The sequence below is a fragment of the Terrapene carolina genome, unplaced genomic scaffold (genome assembly GCF_002925995.2).
Source record: "Terrapene carolina triunguis isolate 2854851 unplaced genomic scaffold, T_m_triunguis-2.0 Scaffold629, whole genome shotgun sequence".
Classification (NCBI taxonomy): Eukaryota; Metazoa; Chordata; order Testudines; family Emydidae; genus Terrapene; species Terrapene triunguis.
In genome coordinates, this window is record NW_020664980.1 from 9,830,846 (window position 1) to 9,848,830 (window position 17,985).

Here is a 17,985-nt window from a genome sequence, read left to right on the forward strand (position 1 = left end):
GCTGGAGGAAGCTCTGAGTAGGGCTGCGACAATGATTATTCAACTGAAACACTCCCAGCTTTGAAGAAACGAGCACCTAATGTTACTTCTAAGCAACTGGGGGGAAGGATAGCTCAGTGGTTTGAGCATTGGCTTGCTAAACCCAGGGTTGTGAGTTCAATACTTGAGGGGGCCACTTAGGGACCTGGGGCAAAATCAGCACTTGTTCCTGCTAGCAAAGGCCAGGGGCTGGACTCAATGACCTTTCAGGGTCCCTTCCAGCTCTAGGAGATAAATAATATTTGGAGATATACCTATTAACTGTTCCTGGCCAGTGGGAGCTATAACCAGCTTATGTCTGTTGGAGGGAGGGCTACTGTGGGAACTTTTCAGGGTGGTGATGAGCGAAATATTGTAAATCAAACAAATAAAATCAGAGTGTGGGACTCCAAGAATTCCTCCCTCCCTACAGGACCCATCAAGAAGACACTAGGCTTCCAAATCACTTTGTAAAACAAATCCTCCAGATGTCCTGAAGTGAAGAGTGAGCTGCCATGCTGAATAATTCATATTTTGAACACATCATGCGTGTAATTTCACTGTGTTAGTGAGTATAATTCAACACCCAGCCAAGTATAATATATAAACACTCAGAAGCAGGAGTATCAAACCCCATTAGCTCTGCTTTTTGCTCACACTTGCAAGCAGCAGCATGACAACTGGACAGCAGTGAGAACTATTCAATGACGTCTACATATGCACTTCACACCTACAAAGCAGGTAGGATCAGAGGCAGGGCTGCCCAGGGCTGCGGGTCTTCGGCGGCGGGTCCTTCAGTGCTGCCGAAGACGTGGAGCATCTGAAGGGCCCCCCGCCGCCAAAGACCCGGACCGCCGCCGGGTGAGTACAAGCACCGCAGCCAGGGCCGAAATCGGGCCCTGTGCCCCTAAAAGGGCCCCGCAACGTCCCGAAGGAGCTGCCGCCGAAGTCCCGCCACTGTCTTCGGTGGCAGCTCAATTGCTGCCGCGGAGGAAGGTCCCTCTGCTGAAGTGCCGCCGAAGGCACCGGCAGCCGATTGAGCTGCCGCTGAAGTCCCAGCACTGTCGGCAGCGGCAGCTCAATTGTTGTCGCTGTCTTCGGCGGCATTTCGGTGGAGGGTCCTTCCTCCGCGTCAGCAATTGAGCTGCCGCCGGAGACAGCAGCGGGACTTCGGCAGCAGCTCCTTCGAATCGGGCCCCCCGGTGCCTAAAGCCGGCCCTGGCCACAGCTCCCCCGCTTTGCCCCAGACCCCCTGAATCCACTGGGCGGCCCTGATCAGAGGGGCAAGACTGATCTTACCTGTGCTGCTCAGCTAGCTAGTAGCTTGGAAAGCAGAGCAAGGGAGATCAGTAAAGCAGTGGGGTCTTTCCACGCACCCACCACCCGCTAGCTGTCTTGTCTTTCCCACGTTTTTATAGGAACAGAAACACTAATGCAGAACAAATCCAATTATTTTGTGTGAACAAAAAAACCTCTTTTCTCCGTCTTTTTGTGAGGGGGTGGAGAGGAGAGGCAGGTTTTGTCACATTCAGCAAGAAGCAAGTTATTTGACATTAGTTTTGGGGGGCAAATATGAATATCTTTTTTCAGAAATGTCCGAAGTGTCCAGGACACAGTGCAAATCAGCTTTCCAGACTTTAGGGCTGGTCTACACCCAGCTGCTAGTTCGGCGGCTGGCAATCGAAGTTCTGGGTTCGACTTATCGCGTCTGGTCTGGACGCGATAAGTCGAACCAGGAAGTGCTCGCCGTCGACTGCGGTATTCCAGCTCAACGAGAGGAGTACCGCGGAGTCGACGGGGGAGCCTGCCTGCCGCGTGTGGACCGCGTCTGAACCGCGGTAAGTTCGAAGTAAGGTATGTCGACTTCAGCTACGTTATTCACGTAGCTGAAGTTGCGTACCTTACTTCGACTTGGGGGATTAGTGTAGACCAGGCCTTAGAATGGTAGCCGTGTTAGTCTGTATCAGCAAAAAGAACTAGGAGTACTTGTGGCACCTTAGAGACTCCTCGTTCTTTTTCCAGACTTTGTTCACCGTGAAAAACAAGGCTGTAGAAGATACAGTAACAAAGACAGATAAAATACTATAAATATCAGCACACTGATGGGACCTCCCGTACATGCATAGGTTTGGATAGGTACGCTCCATCCCTCTCTGCCCAAACTAACAAACCAGATTAGTACATCTGCTGATACTCCAGTTCTGGGCAAAAGGCCTGTTCGACAGCTTCTAAAGGGTGGCAGTGTGGCCTTGGGGCTAGTGCACCAGACCAGAACTTGAGACTGGGGTTCTATTCCTGGCTCTGCCACTGGCTTGCTGGGTGACCTCGTGAAAGACATGTCACCTTTGTGCCTCAATTATCCCCATTTTACAGATGGGTATAATGATACTGACCTCCTTTGTAAAGCGCTTTGAGAGCTACTGATGACAAGCAGTATCTAAGAGCTAGGCATTATTAATTATTATTATTATAATTAAGGGAAGCCCCAAAAAGGATGGCTATGGCCTGTGCATACTGTAGGCTTGTACAGGTAAATAGTGTAAGGGTTTTATTGTACCACTTCATCGCTGTCTCCTTCCTGTCTACAATCTTCATGTCTATACTGAAACGCTTTTGATTATAAACACATCCACAGCCTACTGCAGCACTCCACTGAAAATCTCCATGCCCATGGGTGTGTTGACAGGCTCAATGGATTTAGATCAAATATCTCTAGCATTGATTTGATGTGTTTCTTGCAGGTGTCTGCCTGGAAAGTTAAAATGGGAAAATGTTTGTCCATTGCACATATTTATTTTTCTTAGAGTTGCCAGGTGTCTGGTTTTCGACCAGAACGCCCGGTCAAAAAGGGATCCTGGCGGCTCCGGTCAGCACCGCTGACCAGGCCTTTAAAAGCCCAATTGGCGGTGCTGCGGGTCTGAGGCAGGCTAGTCCCTACCTGTCCTGGCATCACACTGCCCCCATCCTGAGCACCAGCTCCACACTCCGATTGGCCAGGAAACGCAGCCAGTGGGAGCTGGGGGGACGGTGCCTGTGGGCGAGAGCAGCGCGCCTGGCCCCCTGCCTAGGAGCCGGACATGCTGCTGGCTGCTTCCGAGGCACAGCGCGGAGCCAGGACAGGTAGAATGCCTTAGTCCTACTGCGCCACTGACCGGGAGCCGCCCGAGGCAAGCCTGTGCCCCAACCCCCTGCCCCAGCCCTGAGACCCCCCAAACCCAGAGCCCCCTCCTGCACTCCAAACCCCTCATCTTCAGCCCCACCCCAGAGCCTGCACCCCCAGCCCAGAGCCCGTACCTCTTCCCACACCTCAATCCCTGCCTCAACCAGGGGCTCCCTCCCACATTCAGAATCCCTCAGCCCCACCCCTGGCCTGGAGCCCCCTCCTGCACCCCAAACCCCTCATCCCTGTCCCCACCCCAGAGCCCACATCGCCAGCGGGAGCCCTCACCCCCTCCCACACCCCAACTCCCTGCCCCAGCCCAGAGCCCCCTCCCAGACCCTTAACCCCTCATTTCTGGCCCATACTCCCAGTTAGAGCCCACACCCCAACTCCCTGCCCCTGCCCCATGAAAGTGAGTGAGTGTGGGGGAGAGCGAGCCACAAAGGGAGAGGGAATGTAGTGAGCAGGGGGCGGGGCCTCAGGGAAGGGGTGGGGCGGGGGAGCCTCGGGAAGGGGTGGGGCTAGGGTGTTCATATTAGAAAATTGGCAACCCCTATTTTCAATGTATATAACCAGTAGATACCACAGCATGGAATTAGCAATGACACTTACTTTATTCTGAATATAATTCTTCATTGGCCATGACATCCACCCCTTTCCCCAGTAGAAAGAATTTCAGCATGCTTCATATATAGGAGGGCTACAGTGGCACATCGGTAGAATAAATGGAGCATCTTTTGCAAACTCCACACCCGTGGCGGCACGAGAAGCAGGACAGGCTAGCTTCTCTGAGTACCTATGATCTCGGATAGGTACGTACTTGGGGCTGCTAGCTCATCCCCCTGCCTGCACTGCTGTGACTACGCTCTGTTGTTAGTGCACTAGCTGGATCATACCCGTGGGAGTCACGCCCACTGCTCCAAGTGAAGACATACCCAACAGAGGGAATAAATTCAGACCTTAGGCTGTCTCTAGGAAATATTTTTTACAGGACCAGGGTAGCATTTTTCAAGTGAATTGCTATAGTTTAATTGGTTAGGGTGGTTGACTTGAGCTCTAACAGTATAATTCCAAAATATTGTCCTTTTTTCCCCAGCAAAAATAAGATGCGGCTCCAGGCACACTCTATTTATGTTATCGATGCCCTGATGCAGCTGTTGCATGTGGAAAAGTTTCAGAGATTCTTTCAATTTTGAATCTGGGAAAGATAAAGACAACAGAATCTGTGGATGGTGACAGTGAAAGAAACAGTGAGAGGTTGAGAACTGGGGGCTGTTATGAGAATACCCTTGATTTAGGGGGTCCAATAATGTACCTTCAGATGGGCTCAACAGAAGCATATGCATCAGATACAGACATGACAGTTCAGGCTTCAATCTTGCAAGGCTTAAAGCAAAAAGAAAAGTAACAGAACTTTACTTTTGGAGGGGGGAAAGTTAGCTCAGTGGTTTGAGCATTGGCCTGCTAAACCCAGGGTTGTGAGTTCAATCCTTGAGGGGGCTACTTAAGGATCTGGGGCAAAATCAGTACTTGGTCTTGCTAGTGAAGGCAGGGGGATGACCTTTTGGGGTCCCTTCCAGTTCTAGGAGATAGGATATCTCCATATATTATTATTATTATTTATTATTACTAATAAGAGAAGCACTCTTTGCAGATGATTGTGCCCTCCTAGCACACAGAGAGGGAGATCTCCAGTGCATTGTAGATCACTTTGCTGAAGCATCAAAATTGTTTGGCCTCACAATCAACCTGGAGAAAACTGTGGTGTTGCACCAATCATCTTCACCACTCTGTGCCATATCCCCTAGCATATCCATTAGTAGAATCCAACTAAAGCAAGTTGACAGTTTTACCTGTCTCGGCAGCAACGTCTCCCATGATGGATCTCTTGACAAAGAGATCACGAACAGGATACAGAAGCTTCTCAGTCATTAGGAAAGTGATGTAACAAAGCCTTAAAATCCCACAACATAACCCTCTCAACAAAAATAAAACTTTATCATGCTTTTGTGCTCACATCTCTCCTCTACGGCTGCAAGATCTGGACACCATACATATGGCATATCAAACAGCTAGAGGCCTTCCACATGCGGTCTCTGCGCACCACTATGGGGATCCGCTGGCAGGACAAAATTACCAACCTGGAGGTTCTCCAAAAGTCAAATGCCACAAGCATCGAGGCCATGCTGATAAAAGCTCAGCTACGCTGAGCTGGACACATCAATTTTCTATGGAGAATTGGCACAAGGACACTGGAATCAAGGTCGCTCCAGAAAGCGCTACAAGGACAGCATCAAAACCAGCACACGCTTTGGTGCAATAAAACCGAATGATCTTGAGAAAGCTGCGTTAAATAGATCAGAATGGCAACACACAGCACTCAGAGCTTTCCAAGCTTTTGAAGAGGACAGAAATAATCGATTGTTAGCTGCAAGGGAAAAGCGTCATACTACTGCTATAGCTACCAAGATGCTCACCGATGACTTTGTCTGCCCGATCTGCTCATGAGCATGTGCGTCACGCTTTGGACTTCCGAGTCACTCCAGAATCCACAGAAAGAGAGACCACGAAAACGTCATCGTCAAACTACACACACAATGTACCTTTGAGATGATTTGAGCCATGTCTTGGCTTTACTCTTGTTCAAGAAGCCACTGAACTATTCAAAATCATCTTTTACACTATGAAACGCTATTTAGAGCTGTGGGAAGTGGCCTGGCTTAGCTGTATTGAGCACTCCACATTATTTAAACCTTTTATCCAGTTCTCAGACTGGCTCACTCATTACTGCCCAATTATCTGTATTATCGGGGATATAAACATCATTATTGAGGTTCCTATTAGCTCTGCACAAAGAGATGCACTTGACTCTTCTTCCACTACTACATGTAACTTCTCTTAAATTACAGCTCACAGGATACATGGTGTACTCTGCCATACTGCTAGGAATTCTGACCCGCACCTCATGCAAGAGGAATAGGAGGAAGAACTGGATTATTTGGACTTTGGGAAATCTTCATGTGTTATTGAATTGTCATTTTTAATTAAGAAAAGTTTTTTATGTCTGGAAAGATTTCTGTTTCCAGCTCCGCAGACCATGTTCCAACTTGCTTGACTGATGCACATTTGAGAGATTCTCTTCTATCAGGACTAGAGGAGAGACTAGGAGAGACGGTTGGAAGGGAACCTAGCGTGCTGCTACAAAAGCTTTTGGAGCATCTCTTATGTGGGGAAAGGGCTGTGTTGTACTAGTATAATCCACGTAAAGTGCACCCAGGTATGGCAGAGATGGGCACCTCCTACATGCTTGTAACCATACTATTAACATCTGGAGAGATCAAAAGAACCTGCTTGTTCTGGTTGCTACCAAAGGCGTGATTCTGCTCTCCACTCCAAAGAAGTTATTTCCACTTTCCCCTAGTGTGAGGAGAGTCAGGCCCCAGGCATTTTGCTGATGAGTTCGTGCAGCTGATTCTCCACTTTTGAACCTCATGTAGTGATTTACATTTGGAAAAGTGGGTCTAAAGTCTAAAAATCCTCCCCTAGCCTGAGTGGCGAGTTCTGATTTGGTAGCATTCTGTGCATGTGAAAATGACAACGCGAAGTGCAAGGCAGTGAAGGATCTAGCCAATGAGATTAAGGCCAGCAACTGAAAGAATACCTGACATTAACAAAACAAACAAACAAAAAAACCCGGCTAGAAATTGCACCAGAGGCAAATGAAACATAGAAAGAAACATCAGCTCCATTTCCAACAAAAAGACATTGCAATGTTTCCTAATTGCTTGATGTTAGAATACAGTGTAAGGTCTTTACTAAATACTGGTCAGATTCTTGCAGCTGCATGTCTACTTAGGGCACACTGAAGTGTTGCTATAATTAGCCAACAAAAAACCCTGCAAGAGCTGAGTGTAGAAAGAAGAGTTTTGTTTCCGGCAGCTTTGGTTTACCTTTCATAGAACATGGTTGGGATAGGCTGAGCAACTGCACCTGAGCTAGATTACTGATTCATGAGCACAACCTGCTGGTTCTGAGTGCAACAGAACAAAAACTAATTTGTACATTTGAACACTTGTGATTTCTCCTCATTCCTGTACTTCCCATATTGATTTCTAGTCTCCCTTCTGTAACTATTAAATGTTACTTTAATAAACCATACAGGAACCCCAAAGCCACTGTATATTGCATATGTTCACCTGAGCCCTACTTAATCAACTTAAGTATCTAGGGTGGAATTTTCAAAAGTGCCTAAGTGCTTTAAGATTATGAATCCCATTGAAAGTCAAGGGACTGTGCTCCTACAGCTAGGCATGTCTGAAAATCCTGCCCTTAAAACACTTACCTCGCTAAAATAAGAGAGTGCCCATTCCTCACGCTCGCTGCGCTTGACAATCTTGTGAAAACACACTTCTGTGAATGAACAGACCTACCAGTCACCCCCAAGATCAAATCCAATAACACAGCAAAAGAATCAATAGAACAAATGAATGGGCCTCCTCGCAAAATCCCTCCTACAATCCCGCACCATCCCTCCTTAGCTCTGACAGAGCCAGGGGGAAAACGTGGGCCTTGCAGCTCACTCTGAAGATCAACAAACTAGGCTGTTACTGACCAAGAACAGAGGCAAGTTCCTAAGGCTCAGGGCTTTGCTGGCCACCCCTCTTCCTTTCACACAATGGGGGACTCATGTGTATTGTGGGATTAATGCAGGTGTTAGGTTAACCAATTCACTTTGATAGGCCACAGACACAACCCATCCTTGGGACACTTTCCTGTGGGGGGCTAACACAGTTTCTAGGTTGGGGGTTTAGGAACTAGTTTCACCAAACCCCTGAGGCAAGGGCCTTACCAGGGCTAGGTTCCAGTCTAGGGGACCCTTTCTAAACTAAATAAAGCATATGGTTCAAGCCCCCACCCAACATTTTATTCTGTCCCCATTTAAGGAACTTAAAATGTAACACACACCCTGGTCACCTTCCCAGGTGTTTCTTCCTCACTCGGAGGCCGTCAGGAGTCTTTGGGAATATGAGTCACAGCTACCTTTTCTTTGAGAAAAACCCATTAAGCACATATTTACCCCAAAATAGAAATGAGCAACACCTGAGCAGTGCCTGAGGGGGCTGACTGGCCCCACAGTCCCCATTATCAATTGTCCAGCTTGTTGGGGGCACAGCATGTAGTGACAAGACAAACTCCACCCACATGAACTTCACTCACAAATCCAAATTGGCTCAGTGGTGGTGGTGCTGGTTTTTGTTGCTGGCTCTCCTGCATGCGTAGGCTCCTATCCAATGATGCACACGCTGCCTGGTCCTGCTGCAGAGTGCAACTAGCAATTACCTGGCTTTGCAAAGACAGCTCTATCTGCTCAGCTACTGCTGAATCTGGTTTGGCCCTGCAAAGTCAGCTCCAATCACTTCAGCTGCTGCCCCTGATGCACTGCTACTGCTGATGGGAGTTGTAGTTCACCTGCCCCTTCTCTGGGCTGGGTTCCCCAACTCTACTACATTTCCGATGATGCACCAGGCCAGGGATATACATCATGCACCTTGGTAGCACGGCAAGAGTAGAAACCATGTTGTATCATGGGAAAGATGGGGGCCTAACCCACAGAGGAGAATGGGAGCATGAGGCAGCCAAACTACAGCACCCATGAGGCAATGTGATGGCATTTCCAAATCAAAAATTTTTATTTTCAGCCAAACATTTTTGTTTTTTGGCCAAAAGGTTTTGGTTCTTGGATGAAAATTTCAATTTTTGATTTTTCAACAAAAAGTTGATTTTTCCAACCCCCTCCTCCACACCCTCCATTTTCTAACTAGTGCACAATAGATAGGCAGGGAGGGACTCATTAAAGAGGGATTTTTTCAGTTAAAACCTCTAGTTTCCATAATACTTTCATACGTTTCAATTAAATCTTCACAATTAGCTTAACATACACTTAGGGAGTTTTGTTGTTGTTTTTTGTAAATCAGCTACTCTCATTAGATGGCTCACTCAAAATTAAGACCACTTAGTTGTTGCTGAAGTCTATTTCTATTGTGCCCCTCTATCCTGCAGTGATTATTGCTCTTGATGAGGCATCTGCTATGCGATCACCGTTGTCCTTTATCTGACGTCAATAACACTATTTTCAGGACTCAAGTACTGCCACATGGGGAGCGTACCACCCACGGGCACATGCTGTGACCCTCCGGGAAGGAAACTGATGGCCTCAGTCTCAATAATGTCATACCCATATCCATCCAGTATGCTTCATTTCTGATTGCTCTGAGAACCGTGATATGTGCCTGTGGCAACACTCAGGGATTAAAAAATAAAATGCCAAGTGAAAGTCACTAAAAAGTGAGCTCACCCAATGATCTGAAAAATGCAAATAGCTGAGATCCTCAGCTGAGTTGTCTGCTTCAGGAGATTAGGGTGGCTTTGTGCATAGTTTTTTTTGCAGTGTTCTCATTCTTTCTTAGCTGGCTTGAGATCTGATTGACAAAGTCAAGTGGTGACAAGGTGGGTGAGGTAATATCTTTTACTGGACCAACTTGTGTTGGTGAGAGAGACACGCTTTCAAGCCTCAGGACCCGAATAAGAGCTCTGTGTGGCTCAAAAGCTTGTCTCTCTCACCAACACAAGTTGGTCGAGTAAAAGATATTCCCTCACCCACCTTGTCTCACTAATATCCTGGGACTGACATGGCTACAACTACACTGCACACAAAGTCAAATGGTGTCGCTTTTAAGGACACACACGAGTAGAATTTGTTTCGTTTTTCACTTTATGAAGGGACCAATCAACCTCCTCGCCCTGCCTGGTCCCAGTCCTACCTTTGCAGCTCTGGCTACCTGAAAGTGAAACAGATCATAAGCAAAAGTGTAACTTCACTGGGCGTTAGCCTCCAAGTCGAGATAAGGGCAAATTAAAATTCTCTCCCTTTAAATAGTATCAGATGCTCTCAGTATCAGATGTACTGAAATGAGTTTCTTTACTGTGTATGATTTTTGTGTGTGGAGCTTTAATATTCTTCTGCGTTGTAGTAGTATTAATTCGTATTGTGGGAGCATGGAGGGAAGTCATGGATCAGGACCCCATTGGGTTAAGCACTGTGTCAGACACAGACCAACAAGACATGCTCTGCCCCGAGGAGTTCACAATCTCTTTATTTATCTACTTCACACTGTGATTACATATCGTACAGCTGATGGGGTTTTATGATTATGGAACAAAACCAGCATTGTGACTCGCAGCCTGTGCGGCCAAGCTCCAGAGCGTTCGCTGCAGTTAGCGTTCTAACTTCTCCGCTGCAGCCAGAGAGCTCTGGGGACCACTCACCGAGGAGAGTGCAAAGGTACCTTTGGTCCATGCGCTCCTCCAATCAATTCTGGGGCTACCCTGCCCTGATCAGGAACACAGGAAGATTAATGCACGCCAGAGCCCTAAATGCACCATAATACAGAGATCCCTGGAGCTCTCCTGCTACGGGTCTGCACTGCACCATAGCCCCCCCCCTCTTGGAGTGGCCATGGGTGTGGCGGCTCTCCCCTCCCAGAGTGGCTGGGGAAGTGTTATTGGGCCCCCTTCTTCTACTCAAACAGCAGTAGGGGCCCCTCTCAACAGATGCAGCCACTTCACCCCCAGGACTTACCCCAGCAGCCAGGGTACCTGCTTGGCTGGGTGAGCTGAGCCTGCAGCATTCTTCTTCTCTTGCCACATGCAGAGTCCTTTGCAGAGGGGGGTGTTGTGTCAGGCTTTTGTGTCAGGCTGTCTGCAAACTCAGGCAGCTATTAGTGCATCAGTGACACATGGTTCACGTTTTCAAATATTTCTTCACTAATTTGAGGGCATGTTAAAATGAAAGCTGAGATTTTGATGTCATCAGGCGACCCTGGGAGCTGGATCTCTAGGCATCAGCAGATGGTAACTTTGTTCTAAGCTGCCACTGGTCAGGTCTGTTCCCCAGCAGAGTGTGACAACACCCAGGGCACAGGAAAACCCCAGTCATGCCTCCCCTATGCAGCCAGCTGGTAGAGGGCTTGACATAGGAGCCCACGAACATCTTCCAGGGGCTGACTCTGCTGGTCCCTTTGTACCACTGCAGAAGTGCAAAGTAGCCAGAGTACAGCCCAGGTCAAGGCAATAGACATTTAGGATGAAATTGACCCCCCAGTGCCGACGGCTTCTTCAATGTCCCAGGCACCAATTAAGCCCTTAAAGCCACAGAATTAATCATTAGAAAAAGACTAATTAGCTAAAGTATTAACTGACTTGTTATTTATTCATTAACATTTTGAAACCTCCCAGATCCTTCTTTATCCCACTGATGAAGTCTGCTCAAAGGCTCATGTAACTTTATTAAATACACTTAAGCAAATACACTGTTGTTTGTTATTAAAGCAGTTGTAGCTCCACAGCCAATCTATTTATTTTATTCCCTCTGGGTATTATCCACCACCCCGTCCCCCCGCCCACCTGCTTGGTTGGCTTTACTTTTTAATTAAAGTATACATAAGCTTTATCTCAGTGTCACTATGGGGACATAATTTTTTAAACTGTCAAAGAGATTTATGTATCTGTTCCTGACATGCAAATTGACTTATGCTTGTGTTCTCTGAAGATTTTCTAGTATCTATGCTGGACATATGGACAGGATGTCATATCTCCAAAACGTGTGGATGACCTGTAGAAAGTGACAAGGGATTGTCTTATAGCTGTGGCATTGGATTGGGATTCAAAAAATGTGGGTTCAATCCCAGTTTCCTCTGAGACCTTGGGCAAGTCCCTGAATTACTCTGTGCCTGAGTTCCCCATCTCTAAATTGGGGATAATAATCCATCCTTTGTGTGTCTTTTCTATGTAAATTCTAAGTTCTTTGGGGCAGGGACTATCTTATTATGCATATATCTAGCAGCTAGTACAACGGGGCCCTGATCTCCGTTCGGGCCCCTAGCTGCTAGGGTAATGCAAATAATAAGCACAGTTAGTTACACACTTGCATGTAGATTCCAGTCATGAGCCGATGAGTTTTCCTGGTTTACTCACATCTGGGAACGCTGTAAAACCATATAAGGGATGGTATTATGCTACATCATCACAGTCACTGAGAACACAGAGAAGGTTCATTACATTGCATGCTGCAGTACAAGTGCTACAACACGTGCTAGACTACAAGGTCAGGTACTGCCCCTTCTATGACACTTATATTTAGGTATCACTCACTTAGCAGATATTCGGCTTTCCTAGGGGATTTTGTGTGCATGTGTGTGTGTATATATACACAATATATATAATAATACATACAATGTATATATACACACACACAAACACACTCACCTGGAGAGGAGGAAGGGAGAGAAATTAATTTTAGTTTGACAGGGGACGGGTCTTTATGGCCATTTTGTCTTATTGCGTTTATAGAGGATTGTGTTATCATTATTTGTCTGTTATATTACAGCAGCTCCTGGAGGCGTCAGTCAATTGTGCTAAGCCCCGTATAAATATGTCGTACAGAGCCAGTCTCTGACCTACATCTAGGTTAATGACAAGATGTAATGACAGGTGGATGAAGCTACTAAATGGGCAGGAAGGTGGAGAGGTAACAATACTAGGAACACGGAGTCATGCACACAGTGGAGTTGCTACCAGCACAGCTGTTACTGTGTTATAGCCAGAGTACTGGCAAAATGCTTTTATGACTATAACAAAATCACAAGCATGCATTAAAGACTGTAGGACCTTCGGTCTCCCTCTAAAAGCCATGGGGGCTTTATCCAGGGCAGATTTCCTGACCTTGGCTACCCCTTTGAGCCTTTTGTTCCCCAGCTACTGAGTATTCAGGGAGGTGATTGTGCGTCAAGCTGAGAGAAAGGGTGAAACGCCCAATAGCTTGCTAGTGCCATTGTGTTGTCTCCTATGCATAATTTCTTTCTAGAAAGGTAATTCAGAGTCTAATTGCATCTGACAGTTCAAACCTGCACACTGTATTGATACGGCTCTTCATTGAATAAAGCTCAGTCTCCCAGTTCCTCTTCTTACTGCATAACACAAGTGAACTAAAGCAAAGATTTCTGGGTCTGATCCTCTACCGCTATACATCTGCATAGCTCCATTGACTCTCCCGGTGCTCTGTTGATTGCCCCCAGTTGAGAATCTCTAACCTCTGTGGGCAGTCTGAACTGTCCCTGTAAACTTGTCAGCAACTGTCCTGTAATTCACCAAGTATCTATTGATTAGTATGAAATCCCATGAACACTGCCTGTCTCTCAGTCAATTCCTTAATAGACTGTCTTTCTGATTTCCTTTGTTCAGGCCTGGGGCTGTCCATAATCTCTTACATTTTTTAATTAAGCCAGTCTTCTTTGGCTCTCTGAAGATGCCTTTCTCCAGTAGATTATTTAAAATAAAGCCAGGCTCTGGTAATTTTGCATGAGGTTGGGCTGTAATCAGGGTGCACAGCATTCTTCTAGGCACTCTCCCATGCTGCTGTTATTGCTCTGATATGATGCTTTAGGTAGAATCACAGGCAAGGTTGCTCCTGTACCAAGTCCTAGGGCAAAATTCACCTCAAACTAAAGATATAACAGTAAAATATAAAGACCATATTTACAGTGCTCACTTTGGGGCCTGATCCTGTGCAACTGAAGCCAAAGCTCCCATTGACATCAATGGTACAGCATTGAGCCATTAGAGCGGCTCAGTTCATCCTTTAGCACCCCCTAGTGGCCTGTGCCTTTTTTTCCATTTAGTCTCACATTTAACTTGAAATGAACTTCACACAGTTGCTTTGTTTCAGATGGAACAGAGCACTGATGTTTGTTGCAGCTTTCCTCATAAACTGCTCTCTCTCTCTCTTTTTTTTTAAAATTAGTGAATTAGTTTAAAGAAACAGTGGGCCTTCTGACTGTGCCCTTTTTTTTTTTTAGCTATTTTGTTCCTTGGCAGGTATACAAGTATAAAGGAATCAACTGAGCAACCAGTGATCCAGTAATTGGCTAGTCTGTGATGCTTCAACATTTTCCTTTTGCCTTGCTATTTCATTTCCAGCTTGTTTCGCCTGCAGACGTACCGAGTTAGGAACCTACAGTAGCATCTTGCAAAGAACAAACGAGGCACCTTTGTGGAGGTGACTTGCGTTTTCGTCTAGCGGTGGGACTTGCTGCGCCAGCTCCAGTCAGCGGGGGGCTGAAGCATGAGCAGCCATGGGAAGCAGGCTGAGGCCCTAAGTTGGGGACGGTGGAGTGACAATGGTTAGGTTGGGGCAGGGGTGTGTGAGCTGTGGGGGGTAGGGGAGAAGAAGTGAGGATTAAGGGGGCCAGGGGCGCACAGCAGAGGGCGGTTATTACATGCATTCTGGCCTAACTACAACATAGTACTGGAGCAGTGTTGCAGTATGTTCCAACTAAGCCCTGGCCACGAACCAGGTACAGTGTTCTGGGGCAGCACTGGCCAGGTTATTGAACTAGATGGATCGGGGGTCTGATCCAGTACAAAAATTCCTATGTGCCTGTTGTTACTCACTCATGGGGAGGAGGAAAGGGGGGGGCGCAGCAGAGAGACGCAACAGCAGTAAGAGATAAGAACATGCAGCTTGTCTCTCTGGTGCTTGCAATTTAGTTGCTGGGGAAAAAAAAAATCACATGCAAAGTGTATCACTCAAGACCTAGCCACTCTGGGACCTGGCGAGCTTTTACCGGAACTAGCCCCTGTTTATAGCTTTTAACCAGGTTTGTCTTATTCTTGCAATCAGAGCTGAGAAAATGATTCTCAGAGGATAAAGTAGGTGATGAATTTAGCTGCTCTTTCTGCTTGGGGCATGTCTGCAAATAACTTGTGATTTCCTCAGCTGTATTCCACTGTTGTCATCATGAATGACTATGAAGGGCTACTAGGAATGACAATAGATAGTCATTGGGCCTGAGAGCTAGTGAGACTGATTCTCCAGTGGGTAATTGGAGCACTCACTCCTCTGGGAGAAGGGAGCCCTGCAGTCCAGTTCTTGCACACCAATGAACCTAAAAAATAGAACAGCTTCACAAGGGGAGATTCAGAATGTCCCACCCCAAATATCCCATACCCTGGTGGCTAGGGCAGCATCCTGCAATGTGACAGACCCAAGTTCAGATCCCTTTTCCACATCAGGCAGAGGGGGGAATTGACGTGCCATGTCCCAGGGAGTGCGTGAACCACTAGGTTAAAGGTCATCATGGAGGTGCCTGCTTCTGCTGTTTTATAAATATTTTGGGCTGAAACAAAACAGCCCTGGAGATGGTGATGTCATCTAGGTCCTTCTCTTGTGTTGGTCTGGTCAGAATTACAGAGGCTGCAGCAAATGGTGAGACTCTGAATGTCCAAGTGGTTCTCCAGTATAGATCCATTCCCTGTGGACTTTATTCAGGGAGACATTCTCCACCCATATCAGTGATAGCTCTTCTAGTTCTGCTAAATCCCTGGTGATGGTGTCGAGGCCAGCAATGGTGTCATCGAGCCATGCTTCGCCCTGGCTCCAGAGCATGCGCTGCCACGCCCACTCTCAGTCAAGGAGGTTTATCAAACAAACAGGAAACAGTCTTAACTCAGTCCTTGGGCCTCTGCTCCAGGCAGCTTCCCAGCCTCAGTCACATCTGCTCCTTTCCTGGAGCAGCATCTGCACGGCTGCTTCCCTGAGCCCCTGACCCTTTGCTCCAGCAACCCATTACAGGAGCTAGCTCCACTCCAGTGTGGCTTCTCCTCCCCAGGGCTCAGCCTGTCTCAATCCTTCCTCCTCCAGCTGCCCATTAGCAGCCCTTTAAAGACACAGTTGTAGCCCAACCCTCTTTAATTAGCTGGATTGGATTCACCTGCTGTGGTCCAGGGGCGCTGGGCTTAATCTATGACAAATGGTGATGGTGGCCAGGAAGGTTTTGACAAAGAGCAGACAAAGTTTCACAAACATTTACATTATTTCCCCCTCTCGTCATGTTTTTCAACCAACTCCACCTAAACCACAAGAAAGAGGCGAAGTGCTTTTGGCAAAGAAGCACTGCCCAGTAGGGGTGGCGTTACTGTCCATCACTAGCTGATTGAGACAAATGCACTGTGATCCATATACACACCCACTTCCACTCACCTTAATGTTTCAGTTTTCAGGCATTAGCCTCCTTTGCTATGCTTTTCAGCAAAACCATCTGTGACAAAAAGTTTGGTTTTTGAATGAAAAGAATAGAAACTTGTTTTGATTCAATTCAAATCATATTTAAACGAAAAAACCATTTTTTTTCTTCCGATCAATTGAAAGAGGATGTTTCAGTTTTGAATTGCTTCATGAAAAAAAAAAAAAGTTTTGGCAAAGTAGAAAAATTTTTTACAAAACTTAAAAAACCCTCAACCACTAAAATTTTTTACCAATTTAAAAAAAAAAAGCTCCATTCTGAGCCTTGGCTGACTTCTTTAGCTGCCTCTGAGCCAACAGTCTAATCAGGGGTTTTGAGAAACTGGTTACTCAGTTGTGTCAACTGATGTCTCCCTCCATACAAAATATCTGAAGCATGCAAGCTTAAAAATTGCATTCCAGGAGCATTCATCTGCGTAGCTCTCAATCTCTTGATAGGTCATCGAGAGTGAACACAAAAGGGAAGCAATTACAACTAACTCAAATTTATTTTCAAATCTGGGTGAAGATTTGTGGGTATTTTTCTTTTTACAGAACTTTCCCTACCCTTCTTTTATTCGCCGCTTGAAATCCACAGTGGTATTATGATCATTTATGGGAAATGACTGCATGCAGAACAATAAGTTAACTACCTGGTTATGACAGACCTGCAGTGCTACATTTACATATTAGAAAAGCAGGTGGTAACTGAATGGAAATATGAAAGCCTCCACGCAGAAGTTCAACAAAACTATTCATATTACAGCACTAATCGGCCTTGTCAGAATGTGCATTGACTGCAATTTTCATCTCTTAGAGCCTGATCCGAAGCCCATTGGAGTCAAATGAAACACTCCCATTATTGTCATTGGGTTTTGGATCAAGCCATGCATAATTAGAATTAGAGTTTAGTCTCCCAAGGGCTGTAATTCCTTGGTGTAATTTCAGCTCTTGGATTTAGTGTGCAAACTCTGGGTGGTGTTGCTGGCCTGTGATGTACCAATCAGACTAGATGCTGTGGTGGTCTCTTCTGGCCTAAAATTCTATAACTATGACTCTAATTGCACAATTTTAGATGTAATATAGATGATAGAGTGGCAATCGTCTTACTGTCTGAATGCAAATGAGTAGGCATGTGATTTTGCACCTGATTTCATGACAGCACCCAGGGCCGGCTTTAGGCACCAGCAAAGCAAGCAGTTGCTTGGGGCGGCAGATTTGCAAGGGGCGCAAGAATCCAGCATGGGAGCTGAGAACCAACAGGGGGCCCTGGGAGCTGTAGTTCCTTGGTTAGCTCCCTGCCTATAGAGCAGGGAAAGAACTACATTTCCCAGCATTCCCTTGGCCACTAGCAACAGGAAAGGGTGGGGGAAGGAATATGGCACTGAAATCTGCAGCTTGCTGTAAATGGTAGGGACAGAGCCAGCTCTAGGTTTTTTGCTGCCCCCTCCCCCGGCCCTGGGCTCCCCCCTGCACCCCTGTATTGCCCCAGCCCTGGACTCTCCCCCACCCACACCCCCTGCTGCCCCAGCTCTGGCCCCCACCCGCACCCCCTGCCGCCCCAGCCCTGGGCTCTCCCCCGACCCGCATCTCCTGCCACCCCAGCCCTGGCCCCCACCTGCACTCCCCTGCTGCCCCAGTCCTGGGCTCTTCCACACCCCCTGCTGCCCCAGCCCTGGGCTCTCCCCCA